This window comes from Gopherus flavomarginatus, chromosome 2, assembly GCF_025201925.1.
Source record: "Gopherus flavomarginatus isolate rGopFla2 chromosome 2, rGopFla2.mat.asm, whole genome shotgun sequence".
Taxonomy (NCBI): domain Eukaryota; kingdom Metazoa; phylum Chordata; order Testudines; family Testudinidae; genus Gopherus; species Gopherus flavomarginatus.
Window position 1 is genome coordinate 131,342,368 of NC_066618.1, and position 17,450 is coordinate 131,359,817.

The window sequence follows — 17,450 nt, forward strand, 5'->3', positions numbered from 1 at the left end:
AAGAGGGAACATTTCCCCATATGATACTCCTCCAACAACTGAAAAAGGCATCTCTTCAGGATGTTATTTCACAACAGTCTTTTTTCCTCCAGGACTTGGTCTTTCCTAGAAAGGGCCACGTACTGCCTAGGACGGAAGGGGCAACTTCCTCACATGCCCACTGGCCTCTCAGTCTGGATTAAGAAAGGCCTCTAGGAATGCAGCAAACTGTTACATGCCAACTTGGTGAGCAAATGCAGGGCTGCGCCCGCAGGGTCATCCACACCAGAACTCAGCAGAGATCTGGGGTTTCCCTATTGGTCCCATGGTGTAAGAGCAGCCCTCAGGACTTTGAATCCTGCAATCTGAGTTGAAGTCTCAGTGGGATCTGAGGACAATTCCTGTGCGACCTAATCCTGCTGGGTCTTCCAAGGCTCTGTCTTGCTCTCTCAAATGATATGAAAGCCTGCCTTTTGCCCGCTAGCTGTTGTGACTTGAGCACAAGAGGGGATGTTTGATCCAGAAGGCTGGCCGTGCTTGGAGTCCTGTAGGTAGGGATGGGAGCTTCATTTCCTCTGAGTCCTGAAGCTGGGCTGCAGCCTGGCCTAGGAGGCAGCCCTATTGGTTGACCAACTGGCCCAAAGTCACTTGGGCAGTGTTGGTGTTCCCCAGGAATGCTGAAAGGCCTAAGGGAGGGAGGCTTAATACTCCTCCCTATCAGTCAGGGTGGAAGAGGAGGGCTGCAAGAGTGGGCAGGTTGATGAACTGGGATTTCTAGCGTTCAGTTGGGGACATGGTGGGGAACACAAATTGGGAGAAGCAGTTGCTGGCCTGTGAAGAATGGCTCAGCCGGTGGTGTAAGTGGACCTTGTATTTACCTACAAAGCTGTGATGCTCAAGACCTATCTTCTGGCTACAGGGAATTTCCTCAGCCATGTATTTCCCCCTGCTCCACAAGTGCTGCTGAGGCTGAATATAATGACCTTCCACTTCTTGTGGGGCAATAGGATGTCCCTACCTAGACAGGAGACATGTGGCTTTTCTGCCATATTAGAAGAGAGGTTGGGCCTGGTGGGCTTTGAAGTCTTTTATGGCTTTACTTTTTTGTTTTTACATTTTCAGTGGGTGACTCTCAAGCAAGAGTTGACTCACCTGGTCTTTCTTTCTTCTCCTGCTCTTTCTCAGCAAGGGGAAGAAAAAGAAGCTCTCCTTCAAGCTGGAGTCAGAAGGACAACATAAGGATGACTTCCTGAGTGCCGGCTCCAGTCCGTTGCCCTACCAGCTGACCCATTGAAGGGCTGCCATCACTTTCTCCAGGTTCGCCCATCGGTGTGTTCAGAATGGAGAGGGGTAACTAGTGGTGTTGCCCAACGGTGAGTCCTAGGACCAATCCTGTTCAACTTAGTCATAAATGATCTGGAGAAAGGGGTAAACAGTGAGGTGGCAAAGTTTGCAGATGATACTAAACTGCTCAAGATAGTTAAGACCAACGCAGACTGTGAAGAACTTCAAAAAGAGCTCACAGAACTAAGTGAATGGGCAACAAAATGGCAAGTGAAATTTAATGTGTATAAATATCAAGTAATGAACATTGGATAAAATAACCCCAACTATACATACAATATGATGGGGGCTAATTTAGTTACGGCTAATCAGGAAAGATATCTTGGAGTCATCAAGGATAGTTCTCTGAAGATGACCATATAGTGTTCAGCAGCAGTCAAAAAAGCAAACAGGATGTTAGGAATCATTAAAAAAGGGATAGAGAATAAGACAGAGAATATATTATTGCCCTTATATAAATCCATGGTACACCCACATCTTGAATACTGCATATAGATGTGGTCTCCTCATTTCAAAAAAGATATACTGGCACTAGAAAAGGTTCAGAGAAGGGCAACTAAAATGATTAGGGTTTGGAATGGGTCCCATATGAGGAGAGATTAAAGAGACTAGGACTTTTCATTTTGGAAAAGAGGAGACTAAGGGGGGATATGATAAAGGTATACAAAATCATGAATGAGGTGGAGAAAGTGAATACGGAAAAATTATTTACTTGTTCCCATAATATAAGAACTAGGGGTCACCAAATGAAATTAATGCACAGCAGGTTTTAAACAAATAAAAGGAAGTTCTTCTTCACACAGTGCACAGTCAACATGTTGAACTCCTTGCCTGAGGAGGTTGTGAAGGCTAGGACTATAACAGGGTTTAAAAGAGAACTAGATAAATTAATGGAGGTTAAGTCCATGAATGGCTATTAGCCAGGATGGGTAAGGAATGGTATCCTTAGCCTCTGTTTGTCAGAGGATGGAGATGGATGGCAGGAGAGAGATCACTTGATCATTGCTTGTTAGGTTCACGCCCTCTGGGGCACCTGGCATTGGCCACTGTTGGCAGACAGGACACTGGGCTGGATGGACCTTTGGTCTGACCCAGTATAGCCATTCTTATACTCTTATGAAGGGAGGGGCAGGGTCTTCTGACAGAGTTTCTGTAGTGTAGTGGTTATTAAGTTTGCCTAACACGCAGAAGGTCCGTGGTTCAAAACCACACAGAAACAAAATTGCTTACTTTCCCTGGCTGTCCAGCAAAGCTCTTACTGCTGCTGCTGGCATGTACCTGTGATAAATCCAACCCCTGCAGGACAGAGGGTGGGGAAATGGGCTGAGAAAGAGCCTTGACATCAGCAGAGGAAAGCTAGAGGATCTGGGCCAGTCACCTTCTGGAGCCTTATGTCTTGGTCTCCTCTGCCCTGGGAGCATGGCCTATGGCAGCCGGCTCTTCCTGCTGGCCTCCTCTGTGTGACTTGCTAAAGGAGGAAGTGAGGCAGGAATGGGACAAAAGAGGAAAGTCGAGCCAAGGAAGGCAGACCAGAAGCTAAGTCACTAAGTGGGGTTAGTAGAGCACCACTGTTCATTCTGCAAAGCCTGGGGAGGTGCGGTTGGCTGCTGGGAGGTAGAATCCTGTGCCTGCCTCTTGGCTTCCCTGGGATGGCTACTTGCAACCCATTAGAAGAAGGATGGTTCTTGGTGAAAGGAAGACAAGCAAAGCTCTGGGAGGAAATTTGGGTGCAGGGTGTGGGCTTTCTGCTTGGGGGTTGGGGTGCAGGAGGGGTGGTGCTTACCCTGGGCACTGCAGCTCCCAAAGTGACCGGTACACACAACCCTGCGAAAGCAGCTCCCAGGTCAGCGGGGACAGTGAGTGTCCATGTGCCGCTGCCTGCAGGTGTGGCCCCCAGAGCTCCCATTGGCTGCAGTTCCTGGCCAATGGGAGCTGTGGAGTTGGTTCTCGGGGCACAGGCAGCACATGGAGACACTCCCCCCACCCCAGAGGATGCTGGGACATGCCAGACACTTCTGGGAGCGGCACGGAGGGACAGAGGTAGAGTGGGAAGGGAGCCACCTTAGTGCTGCTGGCACATCTCTGCACACCCATGGAGGGGGGGGAGCAGAGGGCCTCCATGTGCTGCCTGGGGTAGGGGCAGAGCACAGAGCTGCCTCCCCTCCCAGGTCTCTTACAAGAGTGGGTGGGTGGGTGGAGTCTTTTGGCCTGCAAGGTGCAGCAGGTCAGACTAGATGGTCACAGTGGTCCCTTCTAACCTTAAATGCTCTGAGTCTAAAAGGGAGAGGGAAGTAAAGGAAAAAAAACCCAAACATTGTAATACCAGGGTGACTCCACCTGCTCACAGTATAGTCCTGCCCCTTTCTTCCTCCCCTGGGTGTTTAGTGACCTGAAGGACATTGATTCTCTCATTCCATTGATAAACTGATACAATGTGACGGAAATTAAACTAGTTTCCAGCTGAGAAAATAGCACCTCAGTATGGTAGCTGGGAATTGAACCCAGGTCAATTGCTCAGAAGGCAGCTATGCTCACCACTATACCACCAACACATCTGGTGAAATTACTCCTTATGCTTGCCCAATGAGGCTAGGCCAGAATTGAGGAATTTTCCTGCCTGTTAAAATGTACTGGATTCTCTTCACAAAAAAGCCAAGCACCTCTATCTTCACCTGGATTTGAACCATCAGCCTTTCAATTAGCCACCAACTTTGTTAATCACTGACAGAGGTAACTGCCTACTTCCCAAGCTTGTCTAGGAAGCACTTACAGGGATACAACTGGCTGGTGAGGGAGGCGCACTGCTGGGGTTATGAGTTCAGGCCTCACCCAATGCACCGGTTTTCATTAGCCATGGAGCTTCCCCCATTGCTTTGTCTCATTCACATGGAAAGTGCCATAGGAGGGTGATGAGAGTAAATTCTGAACTCTGAAATGCGGTGGTGGCCCATAGATTGGGATAAGGGGTTTGAAGAGAAAAAGCTCTAAGAGTATAAAACCAGACAGTCCCCAGGAGCAGGTACGGTACAACCCCTCAACAGGGAGCCATGGGGGGGCGGGTTTCACTCCCTCTGTGAAATGTCCTGAGAGGTATTTGAAGATGAAGATAACGCCATGGCTAACAGGTGACTGACACGTCCTGGGTTCAAGAAAGGAAGGGACTTGGGTTAACAGTCTGAAAATTTGCGTTACCATCACTGTCTGACACCCTTCAGCTCAGAGCAAGTTTGTATGTTGCTGGGTGGAACACACAGATTCCTGCAGAGCAGGGGCAGCTGTTTCCATGGCAGAGACCCTGACACTTAGAGACTTTCTATACTTGCTGTTTTGAAGTAATTCAATAAAATAACAGTGGAGCTACAATGTCCGGTCCAATATTTCAGTCCCCTGGTGCAAAAACGCTTTTTTAGAATCTACACAGGAGGCTTCCTGTGCTAGGACACCTGACCAGAGAGCTCAGTGGGGTATAACAGCTGCTGACTCTGAGGGTCCTGGGCTAAATCCACTTGCAGGTGAAAGTGTTTTGATTTATTTGATTGATAACGAGCACCAGCTACCAGGGGATAAGCCCTGCGAGTCGCTGCCACTGGGAAAGGGCAGGGGGAGAGGGAGCAAGAGAAGAAAGGCAGAGACATTGGAGACGAGGAATTGGGGGGAGAAGAAAGAGAGAACAGAGAGACAATAAATGATTGAAGCAGAACCGGTGTCCCAACTCGATCTTGCTCATCACAGGTGTTCAGAGAGACAGGTAGTTGCAGGTTTTCCAGTGTCAAGTCTGAACTTTGATTCTAACAATGTGAGTTCAAATATCAAGGGGATCTCCACAGACCTGATCTCTTCGCCCTTTCCCTTTTAGTATTTTTATTTTGACGTATTTGGCTTCTCTTTCCCCACCTGTATTGCAATTCGGGGATTATTTTTATTTTGCCTCCCTTTTGTTCATATCATTATAATTGTAACTGCAAAGGAATCTGCAGGAGCAAAAACTGACTCAATACTTTATTTCCCCATCATGCCAGAACATCATACAAACAGCTCACACAGCTGGAATCATAACACAGAAGGCCAAGGGATGGGAGATGCAGGTTTCCAAGTGTTCTTTCTGAGATGAAAACATTCCAGCCCCTTGTGTGCCTCCATTCTGTATGACCTGCTGGACTTTGACACACTTATTGTCTCATTCTATGGATGTGATTGTAACACAATGTGACTGAAATTAAACCACTTCCAGATGAGGAGACAGAAGACAAAAAGCCATTATTGCACTGGCTGGGACTCAAACCCAGATCAACTGCTTCAACAACACCTATGCACAACACTATACCACCAATGCATCTAATATGAGTAGCTTTCCTGCAGGCTCTGTGTGCTGGCAAAGGGGGTGATATATGACCATGGAATTAATGAGCAGGGTGGATGGGCTGGAAGCTGCCTGACAGCAGGGAGCAGAGTTCGGATCCCAGAGTGACTGAAAGGGAGCAAAGGTGAAAATAGAGCTCATTGGGAGCTGCTCCCAACCCAGGAGAGGGGAACTGAAACTCAACTTCACTCATAGAAAAATCTTCCCTGAGAAGGAAGGGGACAGCTTGTTTTAAAGACAAGGTTTATGTTTGTTCCTGCTACATATGGAGGGGCTGGGTAGTGCTGATTCCAGCCCCCCCAGACTCTGGGAGGATAAGGAACAAATTCAGGCTGCCAGTTACCTGCAGGAGCGAGATGATTTTTTGACAGTGAGGGATGCCTCGTCCTAAAGGCCTTTGTCTGCCCCCTTCTAGTGACTGTTTGGTACCGGAATGCAGCCATCACTCCTGGGTCTCTGCTGAGGAAATAATGTTTCTGTGCAAAACACCAAAGCTTTTAACAGAAAGGAAGAAAAGGAGATGGCAACACAATGGGACTAGCACATAAGGAATGAAACACAAGATGCTTCTCCCACGTGCATTGACTTTTAACCTTGGTTGCGGTGTTGTTGTCTCCATGTTGGTCCCAGGGGTCCTCTGGGGGGAGCCTGACATTGGTCATTTTCAGAAGACTGGACAGTGGGCTAGATGAACTGGTCTGACTCAGTATGGCTGTTCTTATGTTCTAACTGCTGTTTAGGAAACAGACGACCTTTCAGGCTACACAAAACTGAAGCAGGGTGCTGGATTTGCTCCAAAGCTTGTCTCTTTCACCAACAGAGGCTGGTCCTCTACAAGCTCTTACCCTCACTCGCCTTGTCTCTCTTGGCCTCTGAAAAGTGTTTTCTCTCCACTCCCTTTGCAGAGAAGTTAAGTTTCCCTTTGGGCAACTATCAGGCAGAAGCAATTGTATTGACCGTGACACTAGAATTGAAGATTTAATATTATAAACAAATGAGTCTAAACCTGAGGTTCTGGTTTCCACATTGGTTTTTCTAACTCAGTTCCCAATTCTCTTCTAGAAAGTCTTCCAGGCTGCCTGCCCAGCCCAGCAAAAGTGGCCAGGAGAAAGTCCACAATCCTGCTCTTTCAGGTAGTGGAAGGCTGCTATCAAATCCCCCCTCACTCAGTCAGTCTCCGGTCTGTGGCAGTGCATAGGATTCTTCCATCCTAAGTGCAGGACTCTGCACTTCTCCTTGTTGAACTTCCTCAGATTTCTTTTGGCCCAATCCTCCAATTTGTCTAGGTCACTCTGGACTCAAACCCTGTCCTCCAGCGCTTGGATTCTTTACATGCTTTCACAGAGCGAAGTGCACATGTTCCATGATTTCATAGGGCTATCGGGAGCTTTCCCTGTGCGAATTTGACAGGTGGATCAACATAGAGACACATTGTGACCTTTCTCAGGGTACTGAGGGCTGTGAGTCTCCTTGTTGCCACCTGCCACAAGGAAGAGGGAGTTTTGCATTTGGCAGCTGGATGTTAGTGACCAAACTCACCAGCCTGCTGGAACTCAAGTACCCTCCTCTGAGCTACAGCAGCCACCCTAATCCCTGAGTTCCTTCAGTGTGTCCACCTCTGGGGTCCAGCCCAGATCACCAGATACTTGGTGAAATCCCAGATCCTCTCTTCCTGAAGTATCCCAAGATACAGTAGCAATGGTCCACAGTAAAACTAGTATCTCACGCAGCACTTGAGTACAGTTATCGAACAAGCAAAAAAATTATTTAACGGATAGAGATTTAAACAAACAAATGTGAGTGATGGAAACCAACTGTTATCAACTAAACAAAGGCAGAAAATGATAGAGAAAGGCCAGCACAAAAAACAGGGAGAGGAACAATAAGATACTAAAAGGACAATGGTTGGAACTCTCCATTTCTCTCAGTCTTTGGATTGATGGGTACTAGAGCTGTAGCAACAGTTGAGGAACCAGGGTAAATTAAATCAAATTAACTTTTCAAGATTAGCCATCATTTCCTGTATGACTAACAAAAACAAGACAACTTTCAGTTTTCCAAAATAATTCAGATTATCACACAGTCTCTTACTCTTTAAACAATAACTTCACCTATAATTTCATTTTAATTGGTAACAATAACATATTCAAAGATCACAAATTGTTGTCATATGTTAGTTTTCTTTTAATCCCTATTGCCAACAACTGAACGCTGGTTCTTATTGTGGTTTGTCCCAAAGTAGGACCCAGCCACTTCTGTGAGTTCATATATCTCTGGATCTTCTGCCATACGTGTTGGTAGAAGGGGTCTTCTATGTCGGAATGTTTGCATCATGGAGAAAAATACCTCTCTTTTCACACTTTCTAATCTTTCAAAGTAGGAGGAGGTAGAGAAGTAATGTAAATGCATAAAGCACAAGAGAAACCTCTCTGGTCTACACTAAAGACATTTATCGGGATAACTATATTGCTTAGGGGTGTGAAAAATCCACACAGCTGAGCAACGTAGTTACACAGCCCTAATCCCCTGTGTAGATAGTGCTACATGAGCAGGAGAGCTTCTCCTGCCAACAAAGCCAGCGCTGCTTGCAGGGGGATGCACTAATCAAGTCCGAAGGGAGAAATCTCTCCCATTGGCTTAGAGCATCTGTAATAGCAGTGCTACAGCAGCGCAGCTACATTGGTGCAGCTGTGCCAACATCAGCTTAATTGTGTAGCCACAGCGTCAGCCACAAAACCATAGTATCAGGACTCAACATGCGAGTATCCGGAAGTCTGAAATTGGAGGCTGACAAATTCATCGCCTCATTAGTTACCATCATTTCTACAGCCTGCAAGTCCTTGTTACCCAGCCAGGCAGCCAGTTTGGGATCCACAGAGAAGGAATGTCCTATGAAGCACTCTCTCTTTGCATCCAAACAGTGAAGGATGACTCTTCTCAGTCTAACCCTGGCATACTTTGGAAGTGTAATCAGGGACACTGAAGTAGGAAGTGGAGTTGTACAAACAATTTTCCTTGGGTCACCATAGCTTCCTTTACTGGGGTGGAAACCAAGAACTGGGTGTGGACTCTTTCAACCTCAGCTCTTTCCAAATCCTTGGTCTTGGATACGGGAAATTTACACTTCTCTGAAGTAGAATCCTTTACAAAACCACTTAAAATCTCAGCAGTGTTAATGAGGAATGGCTTCCTGAAACATACCCAGTTTTTCTTTAATCCAGTAGTACAGGTCCAGGAAAGGGACTGGATACAGGCCTGGATCAGAATCTTCGTTAGTTACCAGAGCTGGAGATTCTATTAAAAAATGGGCATTTTTCTGAAGATATTACATTTTCAACACTGGTTTTATTTTATACACATCTTTAGAACCTACAAAGGATAAATTCGACAAAAACTCCATTTCTATTTCCTCAACATCTGTGTCATGAACGGCTGCATTTCCCATAACATAGGATTAGCTAGGAGAGATCTTCTGTAGGGCCTGGGTTACAAATGCTTTGGGAACCAGACACATGAGCATTTTGCCTAGTTCAAAACCACTTACCATGGAATTCTCTTCCCAGCTCTCGGAGACAATATTGCCTTAAATAACTGAAATACGCTGTGATCATATGCACTTCCTTCAGTTAGTTGGGGTTGTGCTGTTGTTCACCATTTCTGAGTGGAGATTTTAAATCACTGCTGTTTCTTTGTTAGCCTGTCCAGTAAATTAGAGAGTTCTCTCCTGTTGATAGAACTGCACTTCAACTTTCTCCATGTCATCATGCAGGGATGGGGAAAAAGCAAAACTGAAATCATAAATGAGGACTTTAGCAAAGGGTCATTGTCTTAAATTCTTCAATAAATTTGAGCTACATCCTATCAAACTGAACTAATATCCAACTGGGTGACCAAACACAGCCTTCAGGAAAGATAGAAACCCACATCACAGAGAGAGAATACACTACAAAGAAAGCTTCAAGTGAAATTCCAGAGCAGGTTACATCTGATTATTCAGAACCGGGACAAGAGATTCTCCCACCACATTGTCCTCTGATCCATTCAAACTTGCTTCCCTCATCCCTGTCTCCATAGTCAGTTATGTTATTTACGAAATTTTTTAGTATCCTAGCATCCCCATGAGGGAAAAACACCCCTCTTGCCAGAAATGGCTTTACAATAAATGGAACCTGAGATTTAAACTCTAAATGATCACACTCTATTTGGGATCCATTTGAATTCCCCTCCCAGGACTTTGACACTTTCATCTCCAGTCACAGCGACTCTTATATAGGATTAAAGTAGTAAAAACATCATCTGCAAGCACGGACAACAGAGAATGCTTCATCACATGACACTTTGAGAAGTGGATGGATAGAATGTGATGAACATAAACTCTGCATGGCTCAGGCAAAAGATAACAGTTCTGCAGTGAAGGGGAAAGAGGGAATCTTTGAGTCACCCCATCTCCTTCCAGTGTCACGGAAGCTGAAATTATACTTTTTTCCTGCCCCAGCTCCTCTTCATTTACATCTAATTTGAAAAATTCCCAATATAACTGCTCTTCAGCACAACCCAAAGCAACGTGAGAACAACTGTCAATGATACAATCTCTATCACTGGTGACTCTAACAATAACTTTGCAATAGGAGGAATGGTATAAATGTGACGCTCCCTGGTTCCTCATAGGAAGAGCACACTCAAATTACTTGTGGGACAATAGAAAGGACAAATAGGTCCACCTCAAAAGAGGGCGAACTGCAAAAGGCAAAAATGGGCCACTCATCTGGACAAGCTGAGGGATAACGGTGCTGCAAACAGTTCAAAGAGCTTTAAAAGTTACTATGTGGGAATCAGGAAAAGTATTAAAGAAAAGAGAGTCTTGATAGCCCTAGAGATTTTTACAATGTTGATCTCCTTTGCAGATTCTTTGATGGCTAACATGGGCTGAGTGCCAAGAAAAGGTTTTCCCGCACTCACTGCATTCATAGGGCCTCTCCCCTGTGTGGATTCTCTGATGCTCAGAAAGGGCTGAACTCTTAATAAAGCATTTTCCACACTCACAGCATTTATACGGCCTCTCCCCTGTGTGAATTCTTTGATGGGCAATAAGGTTTGATCTGTGGTTGAAGGTCTTCCCACACTCACGGCATTCATAGGGCCTCTCATCTGTGTGGATTCTCTGATGCATAGAAAAGGCAGATCTGTGAGTGAAGGTTTTCCCACACTCACGGCATTCGTAGGGTCTTTCCCCTGTGTGTATCCTCTGATGTCTAGAAAGGGCTGATCTGTGAGTGAAGCTTTTCCTACACTCACTGAATTCATAGGGCCTCTCCCCTGTGTGGATTCTCAGATGAACAGAAAGGCTTGATCTGTGAGTGAAGTTTTTCTCACACTCAGTGCATGTATTTTTTCTCTTTCGCCTAAGGATTTCCTGTTGTGTTGTAGTTTCCATGAGGACCTTCTGAGTTCCCCAACAGGAAATACATTTATCCAATTTCTCCGCTGGCTGGTTTCCCTGCTCTCTTTCTGGCCTGTGCTGAATCTCAAAGGAGTTTCCCTGCTCATTACTCCTGGACACATTCCTCTTCGATCTTTGCAATAATGCTCTGTGTTTATCCACTTGCTCAAGATTTCCCTGCTGAGAATTCTGCTCCTCTTTCTCACATGCCATTGCATCACCTGCTGTGATAGAGCCAGAAATCTCAAACAGGGATGGAAAGGGGGAAGACTAAACCAAAACAAAGGCTGAAGACAGGTCAAATAAAAATCAGGAACTGAACTCCCCCAAACTCTTCCCCTAAATAGGACAGAGGAGGGGGATGAATTCAGCCTTCACATCCCATCCAAATACGCAGGGAGAAGGGAGGAAGCTAATGCCTGATGTTTGCTAGGATCTACAGGAAGCCATGAGCTATATTTACCCTGAGGATACAACCCCTGCTAGGGACAATAATGAACTGAGAGACCTCCCAAGGGCTTTGATGGGCATACCAGATGTTTCCTTCAGGCACTTACAGATTCTGAGTTGGTTTACTGTTTTCCCACCTGTGTGGGGAGCTCTCAGGATCTCTCTTTCGTCAGAGCCCTGGAGGTCTGGGACCCATGGCTCTTCCTCTTGTTCCAGCTGGGAGATCACATCAGGCTGGGTAACAGGAAACCTTGCAGAGATGAAAGAAAACAAAGGAGTTCAGTTGATTTCATAAGACTGTCATAAAAAACATTCTGTTTATTTAACTTCAGTGCTTAGTGTGACCTGGTTGGCCAGAGGCAGTTCTCACTGAAAATACCAAGATCAGGGCAGGCTGAAAAAGAGATCACCCACACGGGTTATCGAGAAGCTGAAAAAAGAAATCGCACAGCCCCCTTTATTGCATCCCAGTTTTCTGACTCCCAATCAGCACCTAGATTCAGCACAGTGAGAGGTTATTTAAAAACTGCTCACATAAACAAAATGATCTTCTGACCCCAAAGGTCAGCCACGTTACCAGGTCAGCACAGGTTTGGATCTTACCCAAAATACGACACTGCCAGCCAATCCTTTAGCATCTAAACTAAAGGTTTAAATGAAATAAGATAGAATGAAGTGAAATGGGAAAGCAGTCAGATACATTCCAAAATGGATAGATCAGGTTCTTAGCAGTATTAGTGAGTTGCCGGTGTGAAAGTCTGTCTGGAACACATCCAGAGCTTGGATGGGTCATTCAGTCCTTTGTTCCAGGGTTCAGTTTGTAGAGAAGTTGCTCCAGAAGTAGGAAGGGGGATTGAAGATAAGATGGAGATGATGCAGCTGCGCTTTATATTCCTTTTGCTATGTGGCTTGTTCTTCCTGTGTCCCAAACACAAGATACACAGCACATGGTATGGAAAAGCCTTGGAGGTCTCAGTACACAGGCTTACACAGGAATGTCTTGCTGACTCAATAGGTGTATCCCCTTGGTCCTTTCCATGGGCTCATTGTACAGCTGATGACCCTCAATGGGCCATCAAACAGGCTAGGCAGTGTTGATGCCAATATGTCTGGAGGTGTCGCCCAGAAACACTGCCCAAGTCTGGAAATACAGATATACCCTACATATCTATAGCTCACAGTACAAAGGTGATAGAAACATAGAAACAAAATGATCATACTTGGAAAATCATAACATTTTCCCTGACACCTTCCATGGCATATCTAGCACAATTCATTGCAATTTTATCAGATTTTATTATTTTATTATTAATACCAAAGTGTCTCACAATTCCATACAGTGTCACACTTGGTAAACCAGTGAATTTCCAGGACCAGTTCCCCAGGTCCATGAAGATACCGAACACTATGCTTAGAGGGATTGAAATACCCACCTATCTGCTGGGAACACACACACAGACACTATGTCAGTCTGTACCCGTGTTCACTCTTCTAGAAAATTATGATCAATTTTGTACACAGTATGGCTTGTGAGGTATCACTTGAAAACCCATAACCTACTGAATATTATCCTCCTGTTAAAATGTGTAGTAACACTGTATGTAAAGTTATGAGATTTTACAGTATGATATTACTGAAAAAGTTACAGTTCTGGGGAACACCCACAGACCAGTTCCTCAGAGACAGCAAGGCAAACAGCTGGTCAAATAGCCATTCTTCTGCAGGGGGAAGGTGTGAAGAAGACATCTACATTCCATCACAGGGACCTCTTGAAGCTGTTGTGGAAAATGACCACACGACTGATTTTCAATCAGCTCAGCCTGAGGTTCTGTTGTTGGTTACAAGCATGCAGGGGGCGACAGCTATTGGAATACTGTCCCCCTGAGCTAAAAATCACACAAGACTTTTAAAGCTTAAAGCCACAAACAATGACACATAGGCTGCACATTAATTACCTTATTTGGAATATATTGCAAAATATGATGCAGGTCAAAAGCAAGCTGAACAATCAGTTTTTCATATCCGGCCTCTCCTCTTATTGTTATTCCTAGTCTAGTTTGTGGTTTGACTTTTCTAACACTTCCACTGTGGTTATGTTTCACAATCTCGGTTATTTCAAATCAGTGTGTTTGGGAACTTTCCACTTCACCTACTTAGGCCCCTTCGGCACACAAAGCCATTGTTCCCCAATTTGGGGACTTTCCATTCCACTTTGCCTTTCTCTGCCCTTTACACAGAGAAACAAGCTCAGCTAATATTTTAGGCCTACTAGCTTGACCAAAGCTCCAAAGCTCTTTCTGTAGACTTTCCCGCACAATTCTCACATCTCCAACAGACAGCCTGTCACCGTGACTGAGCTGAGAACTGAAGTGGTTTCTAGTACAAAGGACTGAATTATAAAAAGAGGTGAGGAAAATGCATGAGACACTCTCTCTCTCCCCTTTCCCTCTGCTCATGACAACTCCTGAAGAACTGAACGTGGGCGGTAGAGGTGGGTTAGGCCGAGTCCTGGCTGAAAGGAAAACCAGCCTGTCTCAGCACAGGGTGACAGAAACATTTGCCTTGAATCCGTTTCAGCTTGTTAACTTAAACATTAGTTCAGTGTTTTATCTTGCATTTATTTTGTAAACAATTCTGAGCTTTATGCCTCATTATCTGTATCTTAAATTTTTTTTGATAGTTAACAATCTTGTTTTATTCTTTATCTAAGCAGTGTGGTTGTATTAAAGTGTGTTGGAAACTTCATCTGGGATAACAAGGCTGGCGCACGTCATTTTCCACTGATGAAATGACAGACTTCATATGAGCTTGCGTTGTTCAGGAGTGTGCTGGACAGGGAAAGATGCACATTTCTGGGGAAAGTCAGGGAGCAGAGAATTTTCTGGGGTTCTCCTGTGAGGTACTGTAATTTGTGAGTCACTGACTAGTAGCACTCAAAACTGTGTAGCTGGGAGTGAGTTACATGCTGGAGACCATGTGTGAACTGCCCAGGAGTGGCTGCTCTCACAGCAGAGCAGTGGAAAAGGCACCCCAGCTTGGGAACTGAGGGGACAGAGCTGTTCAACAGTCCAGGTTGCACTGTGGTTAATATCACAGGCACTCAATTTCAAAGAGTCTCCTAAAACACAGAGAAAGTAAATCTATGTCCCAGAAATCGAAGACTCCAGAGAGAGGGCAAGTCTCCCTGGCACTGCTTCTTGCTGACAGAGAGGTCCAGAGACGGAGACAAAGAGAGAGAGTCCTGGGGAAGCTGGGAACAGGAAGCATGGGCTGGTGGGGTTCGGTGGAGAAAGGGAACAGGAAGGGCAGGGATATCACTGAATTCAGGATCTCAGCAGTACTAGATGTCAGGATAACATACACTGCAGCCCATTGGAAAACATAATCCCAACTATATATACAGAATGATGGGGTCTAAATTAGCTGTTTCCACTCAAGAGAGAGACCTTGGAGTCACTGTGGATAGTTCTCTGCAAACATCCACTCAATCTGCAGCAGCAGTGAAAAAAAGTGAACAGAATGTTGGGAATCATTAAGAAAGGGATAGATAATAAGACAGAAAATCTCCTATTGCCTCTATATAAATCCATGGTACGCCCACATCTCGAATACTCCATGCAGATATGGTCATCCCATCTCAAAGAAGTTCACTTGAGCAAACAGGAGCTATTTGACACTGTGCAATACGGCTCCTGTGCTCTGTTCCCAAAATGTTCTACAGCAGGGGAGGGCCTGTGGCAGTGTGTGTGTGTCACTGGCATATTGGGGTGATGCTGAAACAAGGCAGAGTAGAGGTGGCATTGTGGGGTTGGCATGAACCTTATCTCTTCATTTCCTATTCCAAGAACTAAGGGGATGGGAATCCTTACCCAATGAGGTCACATTCTCATAGTTCTCCTGCATGACATCTCTGTAGAGGGCTCTCTGAGGGGGGTCCAGCAGAGCCCACTCTTCCCTGGTGAAATACACAGCCACCTCCTCGAAGGTCACCGGCCCCTGAAAGAGCAACAGTCCAACACTCAGTACGTGATGTCCCACTCTCAGCCCCACTCTTTGTGGGGGAGAGGAACCAATCAAATGCAAGCTCTGGGTGGATCATAGTTAACAGAGTCCCACCCCCACCCTGCAAAGAGCATCCTGGAAACACCAGGTTAAGGGGACCAAGAGAGAGCCCCTTGTCTCTCCCAGCAGATCCATCACCCCCCTACTAGCCACCGACTGATACAGGAGATGGAGCCCCTAGCAGGGTCCAGGGAGAGCTCCCTGGTAGGAAGCCCAATAACCTCAACGTGAGTAGCTGGATATGAAGAGAGAGGCAGCTCCCCTAAACCTCACTGATGGGTGCCCCCTTCATATCTCACAGCAGCCGCTGGTTAGTCAGGTCGGGCTCCAGCACTGGGAGTCTGGTCAGTTTGACTAGCTCTATGAAGGTGGGTTATTCTCAGTTTCACAAATTAGGGTATTTCCACCACCTAATCTCATGGGTCTCTTCCTAGAATCTAGGTCACTTAATAAACAACTCCCAGCAGGTTTATCTCAAGCTGTCCTCCTCCCTTCCCCACCCTGTGCATTTCCTGCCCCGCTCCAACCTCCAAAGCAGACTGTGCAAATCTTCCCATCTCTGGTGTATTTGCTGTCCCTCTCCCGCCCTGCAGGAACCCACCAGCAACCTCCTGATAATCTCTACCTTAACAGGCTCCCCTGCACCCATTTCTCTTCCCTCTCCCTTGGGAGGATGGAATGAGCTGGAGCAAAAAAAGGACGTCATTCTACAACCTGTCTGGGTGAGAAGGGCAGTTGTGGGGGTTTCAGAACAGGCTTTAGTTAATTTCACCAGATGATTCTCCCAGGCCCTTTCCCTGCAGACAGACACCCCAGATTCTGCCATGCTGAGAAAGAGATCAAGCATGTTATTACACTGTAGACCTGGCCCCTGCTGCCAGGCTAAGCCCACAGAGAGATTTTTAACCTCCCTTCTCCCTCCCCTCACCTCATAACAAAGTCTCTGAACACAAGGCTAGAAAAAAGCAGAACCAAAGGAGTCACTGTGAGGGATTCCCTCGGACACTGACCCCATGGCAGCCACACCCCAGCAGGGGAATATGGAGTCAGGAACTGGCTTTTCCTGTCTCTGATCCTTGTTTTGTTCACTGGAAAGTGGTTCTGCACAGGGATGCAGCAATACATGTGTCTGGCTGGACTAGAGAGCTGGAAATCTCTCCCCCCACTCATTTCTCCCACTGCCCCTTTCAGTCTCTCCTTCCCCTGTCCTCTCTCCCTGCCCCTCTGGCTGGGAAAGTCCCATTCCTGGGGGTTTTGCTCTCCCATGGCTGGATTTTCTCCTGGCAACCGCTAATGGGAGGAGAAACGAGGAAGGGCTGTTTGTGCAGAGTCACTTTCTTGCCAGACCCCAGCACTTTCCCTGAGGTCTTTCAGTTACCTGGAGTCTGTGGTAGAATTGGTATTAACAGGGCCCAGGTCTCCCACAAGGGGCTAGTACGAGTTGGAGAAAGTCATCACCTGGGCTGGGCAGAAAAGAAGCTTTAACTAAGGTCACTTCCCAGCACAGAACCCCACTAGGGAGCAGCAGCTGCCAAGCCTGGTCTCCCAGATCACAATGGAGGCTACAGCATCTGACTCAGGAAGCTGAACCCCAATATCCTGAGCAGAGAGGGACAGAGCATCTAAGCAGCTTCCCTCCTTTAGCTCTCTGGGGAGAGCAGCTAATGAGAGCCCCTCCTCACAGGTAGAATTGCTGATCCCATTCGCCTCACTGTCCTTCTTGAGTCACTCCTTGTCTTTCCACGCAGTGACCCTGGATTAACATTGGTCTCAATGTTCAGAGCAGCGGCTGTGTTAGTCTGTATCCGCAAAAGA

At 46.2% G+C, this 17,450-nt stretch overlaps 2 long non-coding RNA genes across 2 annotated transcripts; both read right to left on the minus strand.

The window, feature by feature from the left end:
* Positions 1 to 9,008: 9,008 nt before the first annotated feature.
* On the minus strand, positions 9,009 to 11,800 carry LOC127043981 (uncharacterized). The gene is made up of 2 exons (XR_007772364.1): positions 11,681 to 11,800; positions 9,009 to 9,471 (listed from the first exon to the last, which is right to left on the minus strand). It is a non-coding gene; the product is annotated as an uncharacterized LOC127043981 (long non-coding RNA).
* Positions 11,801 to 14,991: 3,191 nt separating this feature from the next.
* Positions 14,992 to 17,311, minus strand: LOC127043980 (uncharacterized). Its single transcript, XR_007772363.1, has 3 exons — positions 16,261 to 17,311; positions 15,443 to 15,569; positions 14,992 to 15,062 (listed from the first exon to the last, which is right to left on the minus strand). It is a non-coding gene; the product is annotated as an uncharacterized LOC127043980 (long non-coding RNA).
* Between the last annotated feature and the right edge of the window lie 139 nt (positions 17,312 to 17,450).